Source organism: Cyprinodon tularosa, unplaced genomic scaffold (genome assembly GCF_016077235.1).
Source record: "Cyprinodon tularosa strain WSP-4 unplaced genomic scaffold, ASM1607723v1 ctg33, whole genome shotgun sequence".
NCBI lineage: Eukaryota > Metazoa > Chordata > Actinopteri > Cyprinodontiformes > Cyprinodontidae > Cyprinodon > Cyprinodon tularosa.
The window spans coordinates 1,590,918-1,613,979 of NW_024039041.1; positions in this window are offsets into that span (position 1 = coordinate 1,590,918).

Below are 23,062 nucleotides of genomic sequence, written 5' to 3' on the forward strand. Positions count from 1 at the left end.
CCTTCCTGCACAGAGATAAAGACTCGTAATAAGCGTGTATGCTCACCATCTGGCCATGTGCATGTGGCCCTTATGGAGGCGAAAGCAGCACAATCTGTAAACGATCAGGAGCCATGGCGCTCCCCCCAGAGAGGCCGCCATGCAATCAAGGTGACAGATGGCGGCACCACTGCTGTGGCCTCATGGAGGAGATCAAAATCACCTTCAATAAACTCTGACTGGAATGGGCACAGGACCCTCAAAAAGTCAGTTTGTCAGTCAAACTGTGGCAGCTTGCTGAAACAGGGGGAACACACAGCGGTCCGTCCATCCGCTGCCTGATTTCCATATTTTCCATCTGAGTGAGCCTGAACTGTGATCTTTCTCCAGTTGTCCTCTCGACTCGTGCCTGCGTGGGCAAGCTGGCTGCCAGGACGGGCAATGCTGTAGGGGGAAAATTGAGAACATGATGCTGCTAATGTGGGGCAATATCAGCGGATGGTGGAGGAAGGACATTAAATCAGTGACTGGTTATCAGTTTTTGATGTGACAGGAACCCCAATGATTTGGCTCTCCTCGTTTATTTCATTACACATTTACATAATTATATACAACCCCACAAACCTAAACACATTCTGCATAATATAACCCATCACTTCAGTATTGCAACTTATAACAATGAAACTGCGGCAGCATTAGCGGAAACTTTGCCTTTGATAGATTTTTCAATTTAACATCTGATAGAGCAGCATGGTCCAGCCTCCGCACTGTCTCTGTCTGAGTGTTTGTGTCCTGAGCATGGAGACACAAATGCTTGGGAACACTATTTCACACATCCCCTTCATCTGATGCGCAGCTTCTGTCAGTGATGTGAGAAAAACAGCCTGACTCTCCAAGCTTTTTTTTTGCACCAGTGCAAAAGTTCAAAATTGAAATGCCATCTGTTCAATAAAACTAATCTAGGCACTGTGAGCTGATTCCAAGACTGTCCTCATTCCATTTGTTTTTTCTCCACAAACACAGTGCCTCAAGGTTCAGAAATAGTATTGTTACTTTCTATTTGCAAATTACAGGAAATAGCTTTTCTATTCTGGTTTAAAATAAGATACAATGTAAAAGTCTTCATTTGTGTTGAAATTTGACACCTTTGCCATATTAAAAGATCAGGTTTTTCGTGTAATTTACTTAAGGGCCTGATTTAGACATGGTGGTTAAGAGTCAACCGGTGTAAAATTAGCACTGTGGAACACCCAAGAAACATAGGGGGTGTAGTGGTGTTTAAAGCAGTGCTAGATTGTAAAAATAATCTTCCAACACTTGAACATAAATGAAAGATTGCTCTGCAGACAAAAGATTATGGTCCTCAATTGCTAGCATCTGAAAAAGGGAATGCCAAAATGCTTTATCAAACAAATAATTGCAGGTGGAATTAGTGGATATCTGGCAGTGATCCAGTATAATTTTCTGCACATTAGGTAACAGATGTAAAAAACTGTATACAACCTATTTCAAATTAGAGTTTTGCAAGTGCAAATCCTGCTGCTCCAATATGGCAGTGCTAGGTGGATATGTCTCTATCATTGTTATTTCTGGCAGTCTAAATATGTTCAAATGTACAGCATCTCTCTTTGTAGTTTGTTGTTGTATTCCTCCTTCTTGCCACAATTACGGCAGACATTTTTGCATGCAAGTTTGCCTTTGACTTTCAAACATGCTAAATTGCACCTGCAAACTGTTTCACGTTGGAAAAATTGCATTGCCGATGGTGAGTAATTACATTTGCATATCCTTCTATGTTTGCCATCTTCCAATTATCAGCATATGTTTTGCATATTTATGAAGAAAAACATGCAATTCTTTGCCTTTCCTAATCTGCTCATTTTACAGACACAAACTCTGGTTAGTAGATTAGTTTTGTGTGTGTTATAAAGTTTGCAATTTATGCGTGCAGACCTTAAGTAAATCAGGGCCTTGGTGTATCAAAAAACCCTACACCTCAAACTGAACACACCTTAAAATATGTTATTGACAGCATAGTGATCTGTAGGGCCTTTTTCAGCATGAGGCGTAAGCTAGCCAGAGGTGACAAGGAACAGGTGACAGGACAGTGCTGGCAGCAATACCTGCTAGAGCCTGCAAAAGATATAGGAGCAGGATAGAGGTTCCACTTCCATTAGAACAAAAACGCTAAATATACAGACCATATATAAAGCTACAAGAAAATAGTTTAGATCACAGGAAAAACATGTATTAGAACACCGATCCCCAACCTTTTTTGCACCACGGACCGCTATATGCCAGACAATATTTTTACAGACTGGCCGGGTGTGTGTGTGTGTGTGTGTGTGTGTGTGTGTGTGTGTGTGTGTGTCTGTGTGTGTGTGTGTGTGTGGTGGTGGTGGTGGGGTATACGATGAAGTAAAATGATAAAATCTAATACAAACAGCATAAAAATAAAACAACAAGCCCATCTAGGCGTAATCGGAGAAAATGACAGAAGAAGTGTGCTCCTGATGTCCAGTCTGCTCGCTGTAACTCGCTTTGGTCGCTGTAACCGCAGAAAATCCCGCTTCACAAAGATAGGATGTTATAGATAGGATGAGTCTTGAACTAAATTAACCTGTGTCAAGAGGCACAGATGCACCGACTGATGTAGTTGGGAGAGAATACCGCAATTTTTTAGATTTTTCAAAATAAGACATCACTCAGACTCTGATCCTCGATAAATATATATATACTTTTTTCTGTGCGGCCCAGTACCAAATGACCCATGGACCGGTATGGGTCCGCGGCCCGGTGGTTGGGGACCGCTGTATTAGAATGACCCAGTTAAAGGTCAGATGTAACACAAACATTTACGTAAAAAAATAATTGGCTGCAGGAATATATGTAATGCCATAATTTTTAGACTTCTTTTTAAAAAGCCATTTTAATGTTCAGAATATGCACCGTTTTGTGTTTTTCTATGACATTTAATCCCAATTAATCTCAACAGTACAAAAATGTGAAAAACTAAAGGAGTAATCTATCTTCTGTTTACATTCTTTTCAGAACATTATTAAAATTTGGCTGCAGGCATTTTCATTGCACAATGAATATCTGATATCCACCTCTTAACCATCTTAAGAGTCCTTAACTATGTATTCTCCTTCCTTAACTAAGCATTCTCATTCAAATAGCCCTTAAGCTCTCAAATATGTAATTACAACAATTATTTGATTCATTGGAAGAGTCAAATTGTCTCTCTTTATCTCTAAAGTTAGTCTGAGGGGTTTCCAAAAACTCATAATTATCCACTTTGTAAGACTTTTTAAGAATATGAAATTAATGACATTTAATAATTGTATCATTTGCCCTTATTGGCTTCAAAATTGTAACTGATATTCAGCCAGTGCTTTATTCATGGTAAATCATGAGGAGATTAATTCTCAGAATTCTTAGAACTATGAGAAGACATATTTTGCACAATTACTACATTTAATTTATAAAAAAGTAAAGTTTTATTTTTTCCTCATTGAAACATACATTTTCCCTCTAGGCAAATGTGATGTGGGCTCTTGGCAATATCTCTGTCCTATTCGGCTCCTTCTCAGTTCAGGTTTATGCCAAACCTCCTTTCTGTGGTCATCGGCACTGTTCCAGTTTATTTTAGGCTTCAGCCTCAGGGTGTTCTGATTGTTCTTGAACATCTTGACCTGCTTTCTTTCATTAAAAGCTTCAGTTTAGTTCAGATACATGAAATTTTGACACATGGATGTTTGATTAAAAAAGATTCAGGATGAGATCATGCTGCTGCTGCTGCTGCTGCAAAAAAAAAAAAAAACTAAACAATTTAAGACTTTTACACATCTAAACAGGTGCGATTATGAGGAAAAGGTGCTGATTTTCAGTATGTGCAATAAGAATGACAACCATATGGTTTCATCAAAGATTAAAACCGTTAGATGAACAGGATTTCATAAACCAGATTATGAGGAGCTGTATGATAATTTTGTCCTGTAACTATCAAGTCTGTTGATCTTTTTTTGTGTGACAAATATCAAGCTGATGGACAGGTAATCATACAATCAGACGTTCAGGAAGTTATGACTCTAATCTGAGTTCTTGTTGGCAGTGGGTCAGACACTACACATACAGTATCTTCCAATTTTGAAGAGAAAGTGTCATTCTTTGATTCACAGACTGTAATTTTTAAAGACTGGATCAAGTAGTCATTCAAGTCACTCAGAATCAGACACTTCAGTATAGTCATCAGTTTGGTGGTGGTTAAACAATACCTTGAAGCTTGGTAGAAATTTGTTGTTACTCACATGAATGAGCCAGATGCCTTTAAGACAAAAGCTTAATTTCCCATAAAATAAATAATAAGCTGCATGGCCACAAAAACAACAAGTCCATTAGAAGGTCTCAATGTGTCAGGGCTCAGAACTGAGGACCCACAATTTGAAGCAAACAGATAAGTCTGATTCATTTATTAACAGACGTCAGATCTGCAACTCAGCAGCAAGGGCGTCAAAGGCCAGAATCTCTGTAGAGGAAAAACTAGTAGTGACCACGTAAATCTGACGGAGGGCGATAACGAACGCATGAGTCATTAAACTGGTCTGAAAGTTCAGTCTGTACTCAGAAGAACGAGTAGAATCCAGCCAAATGGCCAAAAACAGCACGCGGTGAACGCGCCCACAGTGTTCCAGAAGTCGGAGCCTTAAGACTGCTGAACTTTCGGCCGAACAGAAGCAAGCAGACGAAGGAATGCAAGAACTTCCAGAGGATAAAGCCCAACCTGGTGTCGACGAGGTAAACAAAACTCCAGACCCGAAGATCAGAGATCCCAAGAGGTACCAAGGGGAAATCCAAGTTCAAGTCGGGAGTTCAGTCCAAAGGCAGAAACCAGCAGGAGTCCGAAGACAGGTCAGGCAAACAAAACTGAAACAGAGACAGGCAGGCTCAAAGGTCAGAGGGCGGAATTGGTCAGGATCAGGCAATCAGAACAATAACAGGGACGCTACAGATCTCTCAATGAAGGCTTGAATAATCTGTTACCGATGACTGTCAGCAAGCTGCTTAAATAGAGGCAGGAGCAGGTGGATAATATGAACAGTGATGAGAAACTGGGAGGAGCAAGGCAGGTGAATGGAATGAACCATTATGCCAGTCATCAGTGCCAAGATCATGACAAAAGGAAGGTTTAAAAAAACAGCAACACAATACAGACTAACAAGTATGGTTGTGGGGATATGTGACTGCTAGTGTTGCAGGTGCTATTAGATTCCAAAACATGGAGGGAAACTGTTTGATTTTCTAACAGTGTAGTGTTGCTATTTGCTTTAAGTGGAGATAAACCTGGAAGTTACAGATGTAGTGTCCCTACTGGCTAAAAGTTACACTGTGTTGCATTAAAGCATAGACTGCATTTAAAAAATGTATGCATGCACAGAGATGCCACTCATTAAATGATAATACCAACTCATTAAAATTAAGGAAAAATAATTATGTTTGCTATGTTTTTAACAAAATCTTTGACTGAAATTACTTGCAAACCCTTATGTTGTATTAATCTGTCATACTGTTTAAGGGGCAAAAGACCACCAGATAAAGTAACTGGCTGATGCAATGGATGCTACGATGGCTCTATGTGGCTGAGTTCTACACAAGAACATGTTAATATTCCACACTTCTGACACTTCTTGATACACTTGATACACTTCTTGACACTGTTAAAAGGCATCACCATCACATTGATAAAAATGTAAGTGTCATGCTCTTGGTTCTACTATATTTTACTTTGCTCCATGTTTTCTAGTTTTATTAGTTTAATTCATATTTTGTTCTATTTTCTTGATATATAAGTTCTTTGGTTTTTATTTGGTGCCCTCTTGTGTTGGGCTCCTTTTCCCTTGCTCCTTAGACTGCTCCCAATCTGCTCGTTAGCCCTCTCTTTGTTCAGTCCTCCATAAATACTCCCCTTGTGCAGTTCCTTAGTGCTGGTTCCCCGTCATGCCTCGTCTTACTCTGTCCTACCTCGTCTTACTCTGGCTCCTCGTGATTATTTTCTCCTGATGGCTCCATGGTTCTGGTTTGCGTTGCATTTTAAGTTGGATTCTGGATTCCTGCCTCTGTTAAACTGTTCTCTCTAATTAAAACTGCAAGACGTCACCTCAGCCTCTGCATTTAAGTCCTCTAAACCACAACCAAACCCTGACAGTAAGCAATTTACTTTTCAGGGGACACAAATAATCCAGATGAAGGTTATAGTATATTATGGTAGAATTTCCCTCAGTGAATCAATAATTTATGAATTTGCCAATGTATGCAAACATTTTTTTATCCCAAGCGTTGTGTTTAAACTCATCTGACCCTCATCATAGGTCCATATCTTTTTAATCGAAAAAATATGCAGCAGAGCCAGTGCATGGATTCCTTTTCTTTGGGCCCTCACGTGATTGCATTAAATCAACACATCCATGATTGAAGTTGCATATTTCCCCTTGCGTTGTCAGATGAGGATTTTAATTTGAGCCTTACCTGATGTATGCTGGTAATTTATGCTGATTAGAAATAACACATCACACTGTATATTCTTTTCATCTTCCCTCACTCATCTGAATGGACGAAGGGTACAAGGAGAGCAAAGTTGATTAGTTGTAATGTGACTGCTGTACCCCACAGGCTGAAATTTATGTCCTCCATTTGAACTAAGGCTGCGTTTGCTGTATACATCAGGTTCGGTAATGAAATTTGTCGCCAGGAGGGAGTCGGCCGATGCAAGTCGTTCAATGCTTTGACACATAATTGTTGGAAATCTAACCTTTCAAAGTTCAAGTCAGCACAACTTTAATCGTGGTGTTAATGTCATCCACATCAAAACATTCAGCGATGTAAAACTTGATGGTTTGTGGTTTCAGACTGAACCAAAAACAACCTCTGTTGTATTTAGGTTACCTCCAGATTAAAATCTTAACTAAAACAATTTTTTTCACAGTGGCATTACAAAATATTTTATTATTATTATTATTTTTAATAAATAATATTACTTATTATTTATTATTTATTATTATTTTTTTTTAACTTTAGTGCTCTGCAAACACAAAGCTTAATATGTCAATTAGGGATTTTAAGTGATCAGCCAACACAAAGTGTAATCATGAATTACTAAGTTTCCAAAATTCTCCATAACAAAAGATTAAATGAGTTTTCTGTCCATTTATATTCAGCCCCACATTATATAGGTGTATTCAACAGTATTATCAAGGTTGCTGACCACTACTCTACCAGATTTTACCCCTGGAGTGATGCGCTTAGCATGATAAATTGCTCAGTTATCTTTGAGAACTCTTGTTGTTGTTGTTAAGAAAGCACTTTCCTTCAAAATTATGCTGCCACCACCATGCTTTACTATAAAGACGTGTCTAATGTCTATTTTTACACTGCAAAAAATGGAAATCTAAATAAGTCATTTTTTCTTAAACTAAGTGCATTTGTTCTTGAATTGAGGAGGTAAGTGAGATACTTTGCCAATGGAACAAGACAATTTACATTTAAAATAAGAAAAAGCAACCGCATTGTCTTATTTTAAGTGCATAATATCTAGTAATCTTATTTCAAGAGTAAAAATACTCATTCCATTGGCAAATCATCCCATTTACCTACTAAAATAAAGGGTAAATATGCTTGATTAAAGACATTTTTACTTATTTCTAGACCATTTTTGCAGTGTAGCTTTAATTCTCAAATGTTGTCACAAAGAAAAAAAGAGTTTAGTTTTTATCATCTTACCATAGAACCTTTCCCAACACGTGTGCAACTGTAAACATTACTTCTAATTGCTTTCTTTTGACAGTTCCTTTTCTATGTGGGTTGTTTTTCAAATAGGAGAAATCTTAGCTGATACTGTAGCTGTCAACAGAATCCTCATGAGCTGGTGATTTTTGCATCTCCTCCAGAGTAACCGTTGCCTTCTTGACAATTATTTTGACAAGTACTCGCCTCTAAGTTTAGGGGTATGGTAAGTGGTTTGGCTGATTGTTTTTTAACCTAATCCTGCTTCAAAGTTCTAAACAGCTATTACCCTGACCTGTCTGCTGTGTCTTTTGTCTTTAAGATGAAGATGGTTACTAACTAATGTCCCTCTAACACATGTTTGGAACCTTTACCAAAAGGAAAATATTTAGGTCACTCACAAGGCAATTAGTTGTCCTACATTCAATTAGGAGCATTGGAGTGAAATTCTGATTCATACCAGCTTCTGATTTATATTGGTCCCCCCCCCCCCCTGAAGTCGTAGTAAAGTTGTAGCTTTACTGAATATTCCAACTTAAAGTTCAAAGGGTGTGAATAGAAAGTGCTGTAACTCTGCCTCTCTAACCCCTGCTTGATGTTGTAACATGTGGAGCTGTGACTGCTGCTGTCCTGTCCATCCTGTCTTTGTGTGCATGACTGACAGGTGTCAGGCTTGTCATAGTTCCCCGGCTGCTCTGAGTGATGCTGGTCGTTTGGCGACAGTGAGGGATGGAAGATTGCAAGGAATGGCAAGAGAGTCTGTCATTTCATTCAGGCTTTTCATTTCATGACACACAGCCTCACTTCCTGTATTGTCTTTGCGTATCAGCAGGACCTGCTCCTACTCGGACAGATGTAGTGCACTGACTCACTTTGAAGCCTGGTGACATTGATGAACAATAGTTTTCACACACATACAGAACTACAGCCAAGCTTCCAATTAGTCAGACCAGCATATCTTCACTATTTTTATCAGAATTTGCAGTGTCAGGACCAAATGGATGTGCCTGCCGCCTCTCTACTGCCCTCTCCCCTTTACTCCCATTCAGTGATTGCACTTAGACCATCAAAATGCTGCATGCTTTCCAAAAGCTTGATTTCACAAATGGAAAAACAGCATCTGCTTTCCTGCCGCCTCACATATGGCAGCCATAGTTGCTCATATGAGCTGAAGCAGGTAAAAAGGGGCAGAGGGGGTTGGCCCATAGGGACACTAAACAGAGGGCCTGACCCTGGGGATGATAGGGGCCACTCTGAAAACCAAGGGCTTCTGCTGCTTCGAGCCAGATGAATCTGCATATGAAATGATGCCATGAACATGATGAGATAAATGCAGAAGACCCTGAATCTGATGTGTCATTTCTCAGAGGGAAAATGTTTTAAGGTGGATTCTCTGCTTTTCTAATCACTTGAAATCACATATTTAGGAACTTTAATGAAAATAAAAATCACAGTATGTTGTGACAAAGTAAACTGTGCCACAAGACAAATAATTTTGCACAATTATAAGGGCAAATTTGCCCAACACGATGAAGCAGCCTGTCCATTGAATAAGTTGCCAGATGAGGACACAAAAGACAGTACATCTGCCCAGACCTGTCCAGCCAGTGAGTATCGGGTAGAATAATAGACAAGCAGGTAAAAGACCACAGTAAATTTGTAAAAGCTGCAGAAAACCATCAACTGTGAGAACCATATGATTTGTTGTACACTTTACAAAACTTATGGCAGAGTGATACAAAGATGATCATTAAAAGAAAGTCATTAAAAGGTGCTGTTTAAAGTTTACAGAGGCACCTCAAGTAAAAGAAATACATTAAACAATAATAATAATGCTTGGTCAGATAAGACCTAAATCAAAGGGATATTGTGGAAGAATCTACACAGCAAAAAATGTAAATCTAATTAAGTCATTTTTTCTTAAAATAAGTGCATTTTTTCTTGAATCGAGGGGCAAGTAAGACATTTTGCCAATAAAACTAGACAATTTAGACTTAAAATAAGAACAAATAACTGCATTGTCTTATTTCAAGTGCATATTTTCTAATTTACTTATTCTAAGAGTAAAAATACTCATTCCATTGGCAAACAATCTTATTTTCCTGCTTTAAATTAAAAGTAAATTCGCTTAATTTAAGACATTGTCACTTATTTCTAGATCCTTTTTGCAGTGTAGCGTTGAAATGGGGGTATTTTATTCACAGGAATTTTAGCACATTTCTGCCTCAAATACGAATTAGCGCAATGGTAGCCACAATGTGTCAAAAAGCTTTATAACGCACATGTAACCATATCATCATCATTTACACGTCGGCATTTACTGTAACAAAAAGCCAGTGTTCCCCGCAGCTTTGAAAGCTCCTAAACCCACCAAAACCTGCAATTCTGTACCGACAAGATAAGTTTATGTTTGCAGGATCCACTGTTATGCTTTCTATGCTGACAAGCAACACTGTCTGATTAAACTGAATGGAAAGAGTTAACTTTATGATTATTTAAGCAGTACAGTTCCCTTACTTGTTACATCCTGACCATGGCAACTTCAGCCTCACTTTTAAAATCTTTATCCCTCAATAGCTCCTTCTTCCTAGAGAAGGATGTCCCAATGTCTTCAGTCTTGTTGTCTTTTAAGTAGACTTGTAATGATGTTGAAACTGTTTCTTGTGCTGCTGCTGCATATGCACGGTCTTTCATTGTGTGGAGCGGTGCAGAATTTCAGCTGTTCTGTTAGCTTCTCCAAATCTTCACTGCCACCTCTCAATCATACGGAACAGCCTGCAAAGGGAAACACATAATTTTTGCATGTTAGTACTACTTCATCCCTGACTGGTAGACAGCAGAGTGCCATGGCCCTTTGCAAATGGGTGACCAGTCTTATTTATAAACTAATAAGAAATTCTACACTTATGAAAATGCATATAACTGTGAAAAAAAGTTAACTAAAAATAGCAAAAGATCTTTCCTGTCTATTACATTTATTGGAATATATTACATGTTTGCATAGGCACATGCATAAACTGGTCATAAAATATATTAAGAAATCATTACCATTATCTTGCCGTAGGCCTGCCCAATGTGTAAATTGGTAATGATTGCTAATTGCCTTGTTAGTATGAAAACAAAGCAGCGTTTTCCTTTTTTTCCCGTGTTGAAGGGCTAAATTACCAGAAAACAAACAAGTGGAGGGGAACATGTGAATAAGGATGTTTTTACACGAGCATCTGTGGATACAGCTGCTGCCTGCTCTGACCATGCTGCCTGCCCCTCTCTGTTTCTCTCAGGCTCAAGCAAACAAAGCCAAACGAGGCTGCATTCTTATGAGCTTTTATTGGGTTTGTGTCATATTCCGCATAATCAGAGATGTTTTTTTTTGATGGTAAGCAAAAATTAACCAAAGGCATCTGGTTCCAAATAAATTTCCTTGCCGCTGTTCTAGAGGTAAACACCACTAATGTTTATTCCGCTTTGCATTATTGTTTCTCCTCTGGAGCATTTATCTAGAGGCAGTTACCATTAAAGTTTCCAAACCTGCCTTCAGTGCCTTATATTCTCGTTGTTACATAAGTCATCTGCTACTTTGGGAGCAGAAATTAGATTCAGGGCCATTTTCGTTCCCGTCAGCCTTTCCTATCAGGCTAAACACTCTCTAGAGACACGGCTGGTTGCCTAACACAATTCAAAGAGTAGATAAATGGCCAACCGTCATGAGACGGACTCTGTTCCTGAGGCCTGATGGTCGTCAGGACAGAGACAGACAACTTGGGGCCCTTAAGATGAACAGGGCCTCCAGATTTAAAGGCATTTAAATAAATAACAGCAAGCTTTGATTTGGATTGTATTCACAGGGCGATATTATGTTTTTTTTTTTTTTTTTTTAGCCCACCCGCTCTCGTTAAATAAACCTAAAATCAGATACAGACCTTCATGACATTAAATCAAACTGCTTTCTTTCTAAGCAGCACTGTTTAATTAGGTACTGAGCTCTGCTCAAAAGCATCCCACACGAGCTGAGAAACACTCATTTTTGTTTCCTGGTTAAGATTTAGCAACATATATTTTAAATGCACTCACTGTTTTTAAGCTTTTTAGCCAAAAGAAGGGAAGGCCATTGGGGGCCATGCCACAAATAACCCTGAAATATAATGTCACCTTTTAAAAACAGCAGAGGATTTTTCTTACTGGTCTTGTCAAAGGGATATTTCAGGACATTTGGAGTAAGGGTTTAAAAAAAAATGATTCATCTATTTATATGAACTAGCCTAATAATTTTTTTGAATGGCCACATTCATGTTTGACATAAATGATGTATATAAATTCAACTCGGTTGCCACAGTTTTTCCAACCATTACTGAGTGCTAACAAAGGTTTTATGTAGTTCACTCATAATTTTTTTGATAAAAAGTAATAAAACTAATCATTAGGAAAGCCTTAAACCAAGGAGGAGGAAGGAGATGGGGTAAATCTCTGTTCCCTTGCTGCTCATAAGTTGATAATTTTAAGCTCTGAGCTGCAGGTATGCACTGGCAGCTGCTTAATTTGATTTTGTCACTGGGGTGGCTTAATCCTGTAGCAGGCACGAGCGACAGAGGTCTCACAGATGGCTGAGAGTCACAACAGCACTCTCGGTGCCCATTTACAGATGCAGCAATAGCAACCAAGGTCAGTTTAATTAACTGCCAAATTACAATTTGAACGATAATACTAATCACTCACTTTTGTGTTAGGGAGGAATACACGGTCATGTTAATTTAGGGCTGCTAGGGAAATGTTTTGGTGCTCCTTTGCTCTTTGAGTTACAATTTCTCTAAATTAGGAGCAGGGTGACCTGGCTTGTCTCTGCAGCTTTTTACCTTCAGTCTGTTTTAACACATAAGTCGGTCTCTAAACATTTCTTTATTTGGTTCTATTTTCTGTCCTTACATTTTTCTTTTTTTCTAAAAACAAAACAAAACTCAGTGTTAATCCTATAGAGGCCACCTAAAAACAAGAAATATTACCATGGTCTTTTTGGGTTAAATTTAAACACAACATTAGAAAACACTTTCCTTGAAAGTTGAACTTGAGTAATGTTAAAGTGAGTGCCTGCTCACCTCCCTGAGCCCCGTTTTGCTCCACCTGTTTCTGTTCAGGGTCCATGTCAGAAAAACAGTTAATAAAATTGAATCTGGTTTGTTTAATCAGATCCAAAAGTTTTGTTTCTTCTTTCTGGTGTTTGTCTCGTCCGAACACACCAGCACCAGCCATTTTTTCACGAGCTTGTGACAATCTATTTTTTAGTGTATCCAAATAAAAACCACGTTGTGAAGTGTTTGGAGGGGGCCCCTCTAATTCCCCAAACACTCCATCTTCTCTCATTTTTTTCAACCCATTCATCAAATTTTCTAATGTGGTGTTCTGCATCCTTCAATGGATAACTCGCCATGATCATACTTCTCCCTTTATCCAGACTCGCTTTTAACGAGGTGTTTCTGGATTCAATTTCTAGTCCACATGCATCCATCTTTCACACCTTCCGTTCACACAGTGTATAAGATCAGACCTCGACGTCTTACGTGAGATCCCTCTGGGCTTTAAACCTTTTCCCTACAACCTTCAGTGAGCCGCTCTTCTGCTAAGGAAGCGCGTCCGTCAACAACTGTGTCCGTCAAGGAAGTGTGTCCGTCAAAAAATGCGTCCGTCAGTGAAAAGGAAAAAAAAATAAAGGAAATTTAGAGAAAAGAAAAAAGATTTAGATATAGTTCCGCCTAGTTCACTCCACCAATTATGGAATTAGACAAACAAGTTGCCTAATTCGGGCTTCGGCCTAATATGTTTTATGGGGATTATTTTATCGTTTCTCTCTTTCCTTTTATAAGAGAAGAGAAGGAAAGAGAAAAAATGCCCCCAACGGTCCGTTTCACCCTGACCCCCGCCACCAGTCTCGGTTTTTCGTAAATGTCCTTATGGGAGGTATACTGGCAAACTCTAGCCGGCTATGTGACTGGTTGTCTGTGCGTCTGTTTTCAGAAGTGCATCTTTCGTGTCTGCAGGCAGACCGGGAATAAAATCACCGTCCCTTTCTGCATGCAGAAACCGTTGGGCTTTCCAACCAACTTATCCTAGTGAATAGTATAGTTCTTGAAGACGTTTGCGCAGTCGCCTTCAGTCGGACTTTCAACCGCTACCCACAGCAGAACGCACGACTTTCTTCCTCTCTCTCTCTCCTTTTTTTCTTTTTTTTTTTTTTTATGTGTACACGTTCGCAATGTAAAAAAAACAACAACAAATATACCAAAACAAAAACCGCAAAAACAAAAACTAAAATCACACAATTTCTCTGTCCTCTTTTGCATAAAAAGCTTCAGCTCACTTCAGAAAATCACAACACAGCCAAAGTGTTTTAACAGTAAAAACACTGGAGATATTTTGTAATAAGGAATCTCCTCACCTTATCAGTTGTTTCGGCCGCAGGCTGTGGAGCTTTTTCCGTCGGTGGCTCTGTTGTTTTGCTTCCAGGTCACGGGCGGAAACACCAATTTGTTAAAGTGAGAAGGATTTGTCCCCTTCAAAGTAAAGGCTGTAACGCCCCGGGGCCTCCTCACACGGTTCTTTTCCTGGGAGCAAGTTATTTACTACTCTTAACTCAAACTCGTTAAAACCATATAAAAAAGGACTATAAAAACAGGAGTAAAAAAGTAACAGAGTTTATTCCACATCAGGTCGTTACAGGACAGAGAAAAATGCTTCGAGCTATGCACAGCTGTGGTCTCAAAAATCACGTCCGCAAGCGTCCGGCAAAGTTTGAGCCCCGAACAACGTCATCACCTGCTTCTTATACCTTCTGAGTCTGTGTCACATCATGTGGATGCTTAGCTGACCGTATCAGAAACTGACACGCCATCCATGTCTTGAACTCCATGCAGGTTGCCTCTCTGTCTCAGGGTTACAGATACAGCAGCTCTCCTATCAGACCGGCTCCAAGATGTGCCCATATCCTTTGTACTCTTAGAGACACAAAGGCTGTCTTGATTAGATGACCTCCGTACACACCGTGATATCCACAATGTGAAGGAAGGCCTTCTGCTCTGTCTAATCTGACAAATTAACAGTGCACATGATGTATAAATAATAAACCCTAACAGTAACAATTACTCTTTCTTCAGTTTTCTTCCGATTTGACTTTCCCACTACATTTTGTTAAGTTTTGTTGTTTTTTTTTTGTCCACTGGTTTACACTCTTAAAGAGCTGTTCAATGGAGACAATGTCTCACTTTAGATTTGATATTTACCAGCTCAAATCTTACTATAAGCTTAGCTCTAGGTTTTTTTAAGGTAAGACTCGGTCAATTGGCTGTAGGCAATTATTACATAACTCATACTTGCACATTTTTTTCAATTCAGTTGCTTTTATGCAGCAGAAATTCATAACAAATGTCATCTCAAGGCTATAGAGAGACAGTTCAGTCATATCATACAGACATGATATTGAAATGTTTTCTATCTAAGGAATTCCAGACAATTTCATCAAGTGATCGACTTTGCAGAATACATGTTATCTTCCTCTGAAATAGGACCAGATCCAGAGGGGAAGCAGACTCATCAGAGGCACCCAGACTTTTCTCTCCTAATCCAGCTCGTCTGGGTAAGGTCAAAGGTGTTCACTGGTCAGATATAGTCCCCACAGCGGGTTCTGGGCAGCGGGTAGGGCTTCCTACTGATGTGACATGTGGAATGGTGGATGAGAAAGGCGCCATGGAGGCATCTAAAGCCACTTTATTGTTTCTATTTTGGTTCTGATTACAGTTTGGGCCACATCAAGAAACATAATACAGGATCTATATGGTTCTTCGCAGCTCTGCCAGATCTGTCATGAGACTTGCATGTTTCTCTGTTTAATGATATCCTTGCCTGACCTGTCATTTCAGATGGGCAGCAGTCTCCTTAGATTACAGCAATAAAGTACTTTTTCTATTATCATATGATGGATCTAAGGTTCGTAGCAATGTTTCACAACCTGACCCTACTAAAGACTTCTCCACAACTTTATCCATAACGCTGTCAGCTGTGTTTACTTGTCTTCATTCTGTTTCTGTTAGTTCGCTAATGTCCTCTAACAAACGTCTGAGTATGGACATTATTGTCACACCCCATTGAATTATGGGATGTCAGAGGCTTACTGTCCGTTTTACTTAGCACGAGACTATAGGTGGCATGTAGCAAAAGAAGACATACAGTAGTGACAAAGCAAAGCATGAAATAAAGAGAACACGGAGAAATTAATATAGGATGACCATATATGTATATCTTAACAGACACCTTGACATTGAAACCGGTTAAATCCAAGACGTATATAGACCTTTGTACAATATACATACATATTTTCCTACAACAGGTTTTAAAGTTCTTTGACAATGTTAAAAATTCAAAGATTATTTGTCATCATAACACACACATTAAAATATAAACTACATATATTTGTTATAGTAATTCATCTTCTCTTCCCATGCACTTGAGAATGACGTGGAGCACTGAAAATAAATCTAATCTAATCTAATAATTTTAACAAGAAGGTCTGCTGCTTGGGTTTCTTAAGTCTATGTTTTTAAAATTTTGAAAAGTGATAGACCTCAGTTTGATGCCGTAGATAAATTACTGAGGTCCAAAATATCAGATGAATATTCAAGTCACCCTTCACCCCCTTCTGGTTACTGCCCATCTGCCTCCTCTGCCATGTGGAGCCCTCCTAAAGGTTGCTCATTTACATATGAGGAAAACTCTCAGCTGATTGTAAATGCTTTCATATAGTCCCATGTAATGTCACTGAAGCAGCTTAAAACTCATCCAGTTTGCTTTCATATTGCTTTTCAAATGAAGCACAAGATTACAACAACAGCAACCTGAAAGCTGAAGAAAAAAAAGTCTCAGATAAATTATGATGGCAAGTTTGAAATTGATTTATTGTGTTGATCGTTAGCCATATGGCACAAGCTGTTTCTCTCCCACTTCACTTTCAGAAATGTGTGACCCCCCTGGCTATTTGTTATTTTACTATAACCCTGCCTAATGCACTTACTTCCCATGTATTCTAAAATCCCACAAATTAACATACAGCAGATGAAATAAGTATTGAACACACCACCATTTTTCTCAGTAAATATTTTTCTAGAGATGCTATTGACATGACATTTTCACCAGATGCCAGACACAATCCATGCAATCCAGAAATTAAGTTATGTGTAATAATGTGGAAGAGCACAGGGGAAAAGTATTGAACATACTTCCTGAAATGTATTCAACACTTTATACAGAAGCCTTTATTGGCGATGACAGCTTCAAGATGTCTCCTGTATAAAGAAATTAGTTGTATGCATTGCTTAGGTGTGTTTTTGGCCCATTCTTCCACACAAATGGTCTTCAAGTCTTGAAGATTTTGTGGGCTTCTTCTATCAACTCTGATCTTTAGTTCTTTCCATAGATTTTCTATTGGATACGATCAAGTCAGCTGATTGGCTGGTCCATTCTAGCAGCTTTATTCGAGAGTTTCTTTGGCTGTGTGCTTGAGGTCATTGTCTTCCTGCAATGTACACATGTACATGTACATATTCATCTTCATCGTCCTGGTAGATGGCAGCAAATGTTTTTTAAATCAAGAATGTGTCTGTTAATTTTTCCATTCATCCTTCTTTTGATTATTTAAATTTTTCCATTACCATATGCTGAAAAACAGCATATGATGTTCCCACCTCCAAACTTCATTGTATGTATGGTGTTTTTCGGGATGATGTGCAGTGCCACTTGATCTCCGAACATGATATATATTATGGCATCCAAAGAGTTAAATGTTGGTCTCATCTTACAAGATATTTTTTTCCCAGTATTTCACAGGCTTGTCTAAGTGTTGTGCAGCTGACTTTAAACAAGCTTCAAAATTCTTCATTAATGGAGTCTTGTGTGGTTGGTGTGCATAAAGGCCATGGCGGTTGAATGCATTACTTATTGTTTTCTTTCAAACAATTGTACCTGCTAATTCCAGGTCTTTCTGAAGCTCTCCACAAGTGGTCTTTAGCTCTTGAACAACTCGAATTAATTTCACTCCTCAGTCAGATATATATATATATATATATATATATATATATATATATATATATATATATATATATATATATATATATATATATATATATATATATATATATATATATATATATATATATATATATATATATATATATATATATATATGTGTGTGTGTGTGCATAAGCTTGGTGATGCTTTCCTGCTGCTTTACTAGTAGGAAAAAAGTAGATCAAGTTCAACTAGACTTAATCTATATTCTTTCTCTAAGAGCAGAGATTTACTTGCAACGTTTCATTAAAATTCATTTCTTTTTTTTTTTTCTCTAGCCTATCATTTTTCATGTCATAGCTGTCTCTTGGCCCTTTCATACTCCATAAGCAATCATATTAAAGGTTGAGCCTCTAGGAAAAAATATCCTATTTAAAATGTTGTTTTTGTGTGACCCTGCAACATTTAAGCAATAATCTCTGTCTTATAATGGTGGCCTGGTACTCCTCTTTGCCTGGGGCAATGTTGTATTAGATTGTAATCTCCAACACTGTTTCCTGACACAAACTTGATGTGTCACTGTGATTGGCGTGGGGGAGATGACATGACAGAGCTGGTTTTGGGGGACTGACAGAAAGTTGGCAGGTTAAGGCTCCCCTGTTGGGTGCCGCACTGCCTCGGGACAGTCACCTGTCAACTCAGGTGAAGGCTCGTCATAGCTGACGAATAGAAGCAGCAGAGTGGATATAATGGGATGAGCAGACTGACAGAGACGTAGCGCCGGACTCCCTTTGTCTGTTGGAGAAGGAGTAGAGCTTGCTTCAGTCAAGTGTGTTCCCATGCTGAATAACAACGGTGGAGAGTTTTAACACTGTGATGTGTTGGCAGTTTTGGTCTGAGGGCTCAATGGATCCAGATATCAGGGTGTTTTTTTATATGTTGACTATCTCATGCCATAGCATAGCTTTAACTTTAGATGAACTGGGTAAAATCATCATTTAACTATGTTTTAACTCCTAATGATAAAATATAATTTTACGAATTGAACATTAAAGTTATAAAAATCGTTATATAAATTTTTTCTAATTTCAGCATCAATAATAATCCAATGAATTAAAAAAATATATATCTTAAGTCTTAGGTACAGATATTTTGTAGCTTACATGTCACGTCAAGGAGCATTAAGAACCATCAACTAAATGTTTGAGCAAATGAGAGCATGTCTGTGATTTTTGTTAGACATGGTCTGGAGGCGTTGGAGTGTGTCGTCCCAATCGTAGTGGTTGCCATTTTTGTTGAGTTTCTGAAAAAGACCGTCCTGCCAAGCACAGCTGGACCATGTGTCCATCAAAGTCAGGCTGATACAAGGCATGAGGGCTGAGGCCTGCTCCAGAGATGGAAGGGAGGGACTGACGCATGCACATCCGCTGGAATCAGAATGTCACTCTCAGCACAACTTGCTGCCACCGTGCATCAGCCAATAAAACTTCTGGATCACATTCGTCTACAGTATGGGATATAAGGGAGTGATGAGCATGAAAGGTATTAGCTAACAAAAACATCAGTAACAGCTAAGTAAAAAAAAAAAAAGAAAGTTCTTTTGAACTTTTTTTAACGCAATCTATATGTTATAAACAGGTTCGAGATCAGGAGCAGCGGTAATGTAATGCTGCTTTACTTATCTCATAGTTAGTATTAATGTGTGTTTTTTTTATCACTGACTAAACCATCTAGCTGCTGAGTAAAGGATAAGTTGTGTCATTTATTCTCAGTGGTGTCAAAAGTACACACATTTGTTACATAAGTAGAAGTAAAGATACTGCTGTTTAAAAAAACTCTGGTAAAAGTTGAAGTATCAACTTGGCCTCTTTACTCAAGTAAAAGTGAAGTATGCACTCCAAAAAGTACTTGAAGCATAGAAGTATAAAGTAACCTTTAAAAAAACAGCCAGATGCCACTTTATGAATTGAAAGCTCAATTTTTCGACTATTTCAAAAAATTATTTGAGATAGGGCCAAGGATGAGGGAGGCCTTGTTGGTCTCCGTCTCCCGATACGCCTTCACATGTACCCAACCTTTCAGACATTTCTACATCTTTTTCTGAATCAAAAAAAAATTTATTGTCAAGAGAGCTTTTTTTTATTTACACTTGTGTATACAAATGACAAAATAAATCTAAGTCTAAAATCTGACATTGTAGCATGGCATAGAAAATTTGCTTATGCAATTTAAAGAACACCTGCTTGCTTCTGATGATTTCCTTTAACCAATGAGTGTTTGCATTATATGACTCATCCAATTACAATAGTTTTCACTAGATGTGGATCTGCAATGGATGGCACACATAACGTAAAATTTATATTTATAAACATTAAACCGAAGCCAGGATTAACGAGTAACGATTGTTTTAAAAATGTAAGGAATATAAAGTACAGATACTGGTGTGAAAATGTCATGAGTAGTATTCAGAAGTAGGAAAAAAAAAAGTGATGGAGTAAAGTATAGATACCTAAAAAATGTACTCAAGTACAGAAACAAAGTATTTGTATTTCATTACCTGACACTTCTGTTCATTCTACAGAGTGCCTCCATTTCTAGCACAATCAACTTAATTTTCTTGTGGGTTCTTTACCTGAAACCTCAGTCATTTTTTCAACCCTTTATCCAATCATCTCTTGAAAATGTCCAAAAACCTTTACTTTCTGATTCTTACTGTGCTAGTTAACTACCCCCCTCCTATACATGTCTCTTCAGGGGCAGCAGCTTTTCATATCTTCCTGTCAAATCATTTGCTCAGTCCCAAAGGCCCTGAGCGTCTATCAGAGGCTTGTCAGTGATGAGGTCTGATCAGTATTCATAACTTCTGTCAAAGTGGGAGCATTCAATCTGTCCTTCCAGTAGCTGCATAGGGTGGCAGCGTTCAGTAACCTGGATGAAATTTTGTGGCTTCATGGGTTTATGAAGATAAACCAAGATATAAGCAACCACTACCTAACAACACATTTGTTTAGGATTGCCTTCGGCTGTTCAAGTTAAACATTTCAACTGAAACATCATTAGTTAAACTTTTTTATTTTCTTTAGTCCAACTGTTTTTAATGTTCTTTTTTGTTTCTGTATTCTTTTATTTTATTTTTTCCTACTTGCTTTGATTCTGTTTTATTTTCCTATATTTTAATCATGTAAAGCACTTTGCATTGTCTTTGTACTGAATTGTGCTATACAAATAAATTTGCCTTGCCTTGCCTTACCTTACCTTAAAAACGCAGTTTTACCAAAGTTTTTTATTGTATCTTAAACAAAAATAAGACTTTTGCAATAAAAATGACTTATCCATTGATCCCCTGCACCTTGCTGATGCCTACTGCACTGTCTATCTATTTATGTATTTTATCTTGTGTTCATCTTTTATGGTCATTTCGGCACACATCTAGTTTTCTGGGCCATTAGTCTTTAGTTTCTGTAAACTTGTGCAAAACCAAACAATAATCAGAATTGTAATCAAAAAGCTTTCAAGATATTCTTGTAGCCCTTCAATCCATGAGTAAATATAAGGAAAATCCTGTTCCTCGCAGTCGCTGAGGAAAAGGATTTTTTTTTTTTTTAAATCCAAACAATATTAATAAGAAATTTGTATTTTAAGGTGTTGTTCGAATCTTATGATAGAGATTTGTATATCTAGCTTGGGCAGGAATACTGGAACAGCAGTCTGTGGTGTGGATTAAAGAAAGAAAATGTAAATCCTTACCTAAGCTCTGATGACATTTACGAAGGGCTTACAAAAACAAAAAAATTCAGTATATGCCAACAAAGGTTTAAAATGAAAAAAGATAAAACAAATACACTGTTGTTTTAAAAGGTTTAGCCTTTTTGTTTTCTCAGAGGTTAAATTAACAGATTTGATATGACATTTCATTAAAATTCTGTTTAGTTTTTAAAACCCATTTTATAATTAGATTGAAAAGAGCAGAGAAAGAAGGTTGGATGAGATACAATACTGACAATTACTGACTGCATTGAGGACTAATAGACAATGTATATGGGGTGCCTACTCCATTCTGCTCTAAAAACACAGTCCTCCTTTCAGAAAGATTCCTCTGGTTTTATTCATGTACTCTTTACAAATAAGGGGGAAGAACCAACATCCACACTAAGTTGTCGTTAAAGGAATAGTACACCCAAAACATGATTAGCCTTCATTTTCTACTCAGCCCCATGCTGAACAACACTCTGGAGTACTTTTTTGATATCTCAAATGCATCTGGAGATCTGGGAGGCTTCTTGCTGTCTGCTGACATTCAAATAATGGAGGTCTATGGTGACCGAGACAGAAAGGTCCATAAAAGTCCACAAAAAATGTGTCAATATTCCTCCATACTGCTCGTCCAATGTATTCCAAGTGTCCTGAGCAGGTAGCGTCCAGAATTTACTCGAAACAAAGTCATTTAGAATGTTTTTAGAGCATAAACAGTAGTGTATAGGATTTCCTGAAAGCGCGCACCTGCACGTTCACGACGCTACGGAAGCCGGCAGACCAAACCAGATGAAAGTGCGCATTCAGCGTCTGCTCTGCCGATAATGCAAGCGTAGAAGAAGAAATGTGCTGCTTACCTGTGCAAAGAAAGAAACAACGAAAGAAAAATGTCTGAGGACTTCAGTGTTGAGGAAGAGCATGAGTTCTTTGCCGAGCTGAATGCGCTGGTTTGGTCTGCCGGCTTCCGTAGCGTCGTCAGCGCGCATGTGCGCGCTTTCAGGAAATCCTATACACTACTGTTTATGCTCTAAAAACATTCTAAATGACTTCGTTTCGAGTAAATTCTGGATGCTACCCACTCAGGACACTTGGAATAAATTGGACGAGCAGTATGGAGGAATATTGACACGTTTTTTGTGGACTTTTATGGACCTTTCTGCCTCGGGCGCCATAGACCTCCATTATTTGAATGTCAGCAGACAGCAAGAAGCCTCCCAGATCTCCAGATGCATTTGAGATATCAAAAAAGTACTCCAGAGTGTTGTTCAGCATGGGGGTGAGTAGAAAATGAAGGCTAATCATGTTTTGGGTGTACTATTCCTTTAAGGTGTTTTGGTGGCACTCTGGTATGGTGCTTTTACTGATTGAGAAAAAAACTAGACTATTGAACTGCTGAAAGGTCGATCACTGGTCAGTGCCAGTCAGGTTCAAGAAAGATTTTTTTACGTTTTTGAAGAAATTTCAGTGAATAATACATGGCTTATTAGGATCTGTATATGGTGAAAAA